We start from the raw sequence: 6,619 nt of genomic DNA, 5'->3' as shown, positions 1-6,619 counted from the left end.
AAATCTAGAATCGGCTTCCTATTCCGCAACTAAGCATCCTTCACTCATGCTGCCAAACATACCCTCGTAAAACTGACTATCCTACCAATCCTCGACTTTGGCGATGTCATTTACAAAATAGCCTCCAACACTACTCAACAAATTGGATGCAGTCTACCACACTGCCATCCGTTTTGTCACCAAAGCCCCATATACTACCCACCACTGCGACCTGTACGCTCTCGTTGGCTGGCCCTCGCTTCATACTCGTCGCCAAACCCACTGGCTCCAGGTCATCTACAAGTCTCTGCTAGGTAAAGCCCCGCCTTATCTCAGCTCACTGGTCACCATAGCAGCACCCACCCGTAGCACGTGCTCCGGCAGGTATATCTCAGTGGTCACACCCAACGCCAATTCTTCCTTCGTCCGCCTCTCCTTCCAGTTCTCTGCTGCCAATGACTGGAACGAACTGCAAAAATCACTGAAGCTGGAGACTCTTACCTCCCTCACTAGCTTTAAGCACCAGCTGTCAGAGCAGCTCACAGATCACTGCACCTGTACATAGCTTATCTGTAAATAGCCCATCCAATCTTCCTCATTCCCATACTTGATTCATTTATTTATCTTGCTCTTTTGCACCCCAGTATCTCTACTTGCACATTAATCTCCTGCACGTTCTTCCATTCTAGTGTTTAATTGCTATGTTGTAATTACTTCGCCACCATGGTTTATTTATTGCCTTACCTCTCTTATCCTACCTCATTTGCACATGCTGTATATAGATTTTTCTACTGTATTATTGATTGTATGTTTGTTTATTCCATGTGTTGTATGTGTCGAACTGCTTTGCTTTATCTTGGCCAGGTCGCAGTTGCAAATAAGAACTTGTTCTCAACTAGCCCACCTGGTTAAATAAAGGTGAAATTAAAACATTAAAAAAGAGGAATACACATCAGATGTAGATTTGAGGGTACTGCCGATGATTCAGTTTCTTCCTGCAGGTTGGGCACGTCTGTGATTTGGCAAGTGAGTCACGTATGCACGTGTTGCAGAACAGGTGAACACCCTGGGAGGAGACAAACGTTCTTCCAGCATCAACTACCTAAGGGGTGACGCAGAAGCTTGTTTACAAGGTGCACACAATTACTGCTTATGCCTCTCATAACACTACCTTATGTACAGTACTTTGATCATTCCCAGAGGCTTAACATCAATGGAAAAGGGAGTCTGACTTACCTCTCCATACGTGTCTATACAGATGGGACAACTGATGGTTGCTGAGGTTGATATGTGAACAACAGCAGCCATCCATTTTAACCAGTTGAATTCACAATTGCATGTTATGTTAGTGGAGTAAAGCACTTACAGTAAGTCAAAAATACTAAAATACCCCTTAAGTCATTTTTTTGGATATCTGTACTTTACTTTACTGTTTATATTTTTGACAACTTTTACTTCACCATATTCCAAAATAAAATAATGTTATTTTTACTCCATACATTCTCCCTGACACCCAAAAGTACCCGTTACATTTTGAATGCTTAGCAGGACAGGAAAATGGCCCAATTCACTCTCTTCTCAAGTGAACATCTCTGGAAATCCCTACTGCCTCTGATCTGGTGTGTTTATTAAACACAAATACTTCATTTGGAAATTATGTCTGCGTGTTGTAGTGAGCAACAGCGTCTTGTCATTGGCGTGTGTATAGGTGGCAAGGAAGTTAGGCACAGGAGAATTTATCTTGGTAAAATGGAGTAGTTTAATGACGTAAAAAACATAACTCCAAAACCATGAAAAATACACAAAACAAAGTCTGTACGAGGACCCGACGCGCACCAATACAAACAACACAAAAATAATAACAAACAATCTCTGACAAAGACATGAGGGGAAACAGAGGGTTAAATACAAAACAGGTAATGAATGGGATTGGAACCAGGTGTGTAGGAAGACAAGACAAAACCAATGGCTAGAAGAGCAGTGACGTTGACCACCGAGCACCGCCCGAACAAGGAGAGGCATCGAATTCGGCAGAAGTCGTGACACGTCTCTTCAAACTCAGGCGGCTGAAGAAATTTGGCTTGCCACCTAAAACTCTGACAAACTTTTACAGATGCACAATTGAGGGCATCCTCTCGGGCTGAATCACCACCTGGTATGGCAACTGCACTTCCCTCAACCGTAAGGCTCTCCAGAGGGTAGTGAGGTCTGCACAACGCATCACCAGGGGTAAACTACCTGCCCTCCAGGACACCTACACCACCCGATGTCACAGAAAGGCCAAAAAGATCATGAAAGACAACAACCTCCCGAGCCACTGCCTGTTCACCCCGTTACCATGCAGAAGGCGAGGTCAGTACAGGTGTATCAAAGCTGGGACCGAGAGACTGAAAAAGAGCTTCTATCAAGGCCATCAAACTGTTAAACAGCAACTCAGAGAGGCTGCTGCCTACATACAGACTAAAATCGAAGGCCACTTTAATAAATGTATCACTAGTCACTTTAAATAATGCCACTTTAATGTTTACATATCTTACATTACTCATCTCCTATATATATACTGTATCTTATACCATCTATTGCATCTTTCCTATGCGCTCGGGAATCGCTCATCCATATATTTTTATGTACATATTCTTATTCCATCCCTTTAGATTTGTGTGTATTAGGTAGTTGTGGAATTGTTAGATTACTTGTTAGATATTTTTATTTTTAAAATTTTATTTCACCTTTATTTAACCAGGTAGGCCAGTTGAGAACAAGTTCTCATTTACAACTGTGACCTAACCAAGATAGAGCAAAGCAGTGCGACAAAAACAACAACACAGAGTTACACATAAACAAATGTAGTCAATAACACAATAGAAAAATCTATGTACAGTGTGTGCAAATGTAGAAGAGTATGGAGGTAAGGCAATAAATAGGCCATAGAGGCAAATAATTACAATTTAGTATTAACACTGGAGTGACAGATGTGCTGTCACGGGATACTAGGAGTGGTGGGTTGGAATCAGGCGCAGAGAGCAGGGTTCAGTAAATCTTGATTTATTCTCCAGCCAAAAAACGGTCACGCCAACATACAGGGTGCATAAAACAGACCAGCCCAAACACAGGACCAAACAGGCCGGAGAATACAAACATGAAAACCACAACCAACAGAGTAACAAAAAAACAATCCCGCACAAAACAAGGGCGAGTCAAACTACTACATATAGGGAAGCTAATTCAACTAAAATACACACAGGTGAAACTAATAAGACAAAACCAACAGACAAGCGAAAAAGGGATCGGTAGCGGCTAGTAGGACGGTGACGATGACCACCGAGCACCGCCGAACAGGCAGGGGAGCCAACTTCGGCGGAAGTCGTGACATGTGCAGATGATGATGTGCAAATAGAGATACTGGGGTGCAAAAGAACAAGAGGATAAGTAACAATATGGGGATGAGGTAGTTGGGTGTGCTATTTGCAGATGGTCTGTGTACATGTACAGTGCTGCTCTGACAGCTGATGCTTAAAGTTAGAGAGGGCAATTCCTTCCAGTCATTGGCAGCAGAGAATTGGAAGGAAAGGTGGCCAAAGGAAGTGTTTGGTCGCACTGGTGGGTAGTTCAGTTGAAGTCAGAAGTTTACATACACCTTAGCCAAATACATTTCAGTTTTTCACAATTCTTGACATTTAATCCTAGTAAAAATTCCCTGTCTTAGGTCAGTTAGGATCACCACTATATTTTAAGAATGTGAAATGTCAGAATAATAGTAGAGAGAATTATTTATTTCAGCTATTTCATGCTTTTTCAGTTCTGCCCACAAATTGTCCATAGGATTGAGGTCAGGGCGTTGTGATGGCCACTCCAATACCTTGACTTTGTTGTCCTTAATCCATTTTGCCATATCTTTGGAAGTATGCTTGGGGTCATTGTCCATTTTGAAGACCCATTTGCGACCAAGCTTTATCTTCCTGACTGATGTCTTGAGATGTTACTTCAATATATCCACATAATTTTCCTTCCTCATGTTACCATCTATTTTGTGAAGTGCACCAGTCTCTCCTGCAGCAAAGCACCCCACAACATGATGCTGCCACCCCCGTGCTTCACGGTTGGGATAGTGTTATTCGGCTTGCAAAGCCTTCTTCACTCATGCTGCCAAACATACCCTCGTAAAATTGACTATCCTACCGATCCTTGACTTCGGCGATGTCATTTACAAAATAGCCTACAACACTCTACTCTGCAAACTGGATGTAGTCTATCACAGAGCCATCCATTTTGTCACAAAAGCCCCATATACAGTTGAAGTCGGAAGTTTACATACACTTAGGTTGGAGTCATTAAAACTCGTTTTTCAACCACTCCACAAATTTCTTGTAAACAAACTATAGTTTTGGCAAGTCGGTTAGGACATCTACTTTGTGCATGACACAAGTAATTTCTCCAATTGTTTACAGACAGATTAATTCACTTATAATTCACTGTATCACAATTCCAGCGGGTCAGAAGTTTACATACACTAAGTTGACTGTGGCTTTAAACAGCTTGGAAAATTCCTGAACAGGATGTCATGGCTTTAGAAGCTTCTGATAGGCTAACTGACATATTTTGAGTCAATTGGAGGTGTACCTGTGGATGTGTTTCAAGGCCTACCTTCAAACTCACTGCCTCTTTGCTTGACATCATGGGTAAATCAAAAGAAATTAGACAAGACCTCAGAAAAAACATTGTAGACCTCCACAAGTCTGGTTCATCCTTGGAAGCAATTTCCAAACGCCTGAAGGTACCACGTTCATCTGTACAAACAATAGTACGCAAGTATAAACACCATGGGACCACGCAGCTGTCATACCGCTCAGGGAGGAGACATGTTCTGTCTCCTAGAGATGAACGTACTTTAGTGTGAAAAGTCCAAATCAATCCCAGAACAATAGCAAAGGACCTTGTATAGATGCTGGAGGAAACAGGTACAAAAGTATCTATATCCACAGTAAAACAAGTCCTATATCGACATAACTTGAAATCCTGCTCAGCAAGGAAGAAGTTACTGCTCCAAAGCGCCATAAAAAAGCCAGACTACGGTTTGCAACTGCACATGGGACAAAGATCGTACTTTTTGGAGAAATGTCCTCGGATTAAATGTCAGGAATTGTGAAACTGAATTTAAATGTATTTGGCTAAGATGTGTGTAAACTTCTGACTTCAACTGTAGTTCTATAACAGTTTGGGTCTAGAGTGTCTCTCCCGCGGCAGCTTTCCAATCTATGGGATCTCAGATGATAGGAAAGAGAGGTTGAATAGGCTAGTAATAGGGGTTGCAATAATTTCGGCTGATCATTTTAGAATGAGGGTCCAGATTGTCTAGCCCAGCTGTTTTGTATGGATCCATGGGGCTTGGGCAAGTTGCTGCAGGGGGTGCTGAGATGTTGGTAGGGGTAAACAGGTGGAAAGCATGGCCAGCCGTAGAAAAATGCTTATTGAAATTATCGATTATCGTAGATTTATCTGTGGTGACAGTGTTTCCTATCCTCAGTGCAGTGGGCAGCTGGGAGGAGGTGCTCCTATTCTCCATGGACTTTACAGTGTCCCAAAACTTTTTGGAATTAGTCCTACAGGATGTAAATTTCTGTTGGAAAAAGGTAGCCTTAGGGAAGCTAACTGACTGAGTATATTGGTTCCTGACTTCCCTGAAAAGTTGCATATTGCATATTGGGGGCTATTTGATGCTAATGCGGGTTGGATGCGTGCTGTGTTAAGAAGCAGTGTGGCTAGGTTGGGTTGTGTTTCGGAGGACGCATGGCTTTCGACCTTCGTCTCTCCCGAGCCCGTACGGGAGTTGTAGCGATGAGACAAGATAGTAACTACTAACAATTGGATACCACGAAATTGCGGAGAAAAGGGGGCAAAAGAAAGGCCTGCTCGCTGAAGTGTTTTAGGGAGTGTTTGACAGTGATGAGGGGTGGTCGTTTGACCACAGACTAATTACGGACGCAGGCAATGAGGCAGTGAAAGCTGAGATCCTGTTTGAAGACAGAGGTGTATTTGGAGTGCAAGTTGGTCAGGATGATATCTAAGAGGGTGCCCATGGCTATGGATTTAGGATTGTAGCTGGTAGGTTCCTTGATAAGATGTGTGAGATTGAGGGCATCTAGCTTAGATTGTAGGAAGGCTGGGGTGTTAAGCATGTCACAGTTTAGGTCACCTAACAGTACAAACTCTGAAGATAGATGGGGGGCAATCAATTCACATATGGTGTCCAGGGCACAGCTGGGGGCTGATGGGAGTCTGTAGCAAGTGGCAACGGTGAGAGACTTGTTTCTGAAAAGGTAGATTTTTAAAAGTAGATGCTCAAATTGTTTGGGAACAGACCTGGATAGTATCACAGAACTCTGCAGGCTAACTCTTCGGGGGTGGAACAAAAGGGCTAGTTAAGGCATATTGAGCAGGGCTGGAGGCTCTACAGTGATAATAAGACCATCACTAACCAAAACAGCAATAGACAAGGCATATTGACATTAGGGAGAAGCATGTGTAGCCGAGTGAACATAGGGTCCAGTGAGTAGCTAGGAGATACAGAGATTCAGACAGCTAGTGGGCCGGGGATAGCAGGCTAGCAAATGGGCCTCCGGGGGACATCGCAACGGAAGAG

The sequence above is a fragment of the Oncorhynchus mykiss genome, chromosome 19, assembly GCF_057628025.1.
Source record: "Oncorhynchus mykiss isolate SJ-2025 chromosome 19, ASM5762802v1, whole genome shotgun sequence".
NCBI lineage: Eukaryota > Metazoa > Chordata > Actinopteri > Salmoniformes > Salmonidae > Oncorhynchus > Oncorhynchus mykiss.
This window is presented reverse-complemented; position numbering follows the sequence as displayed.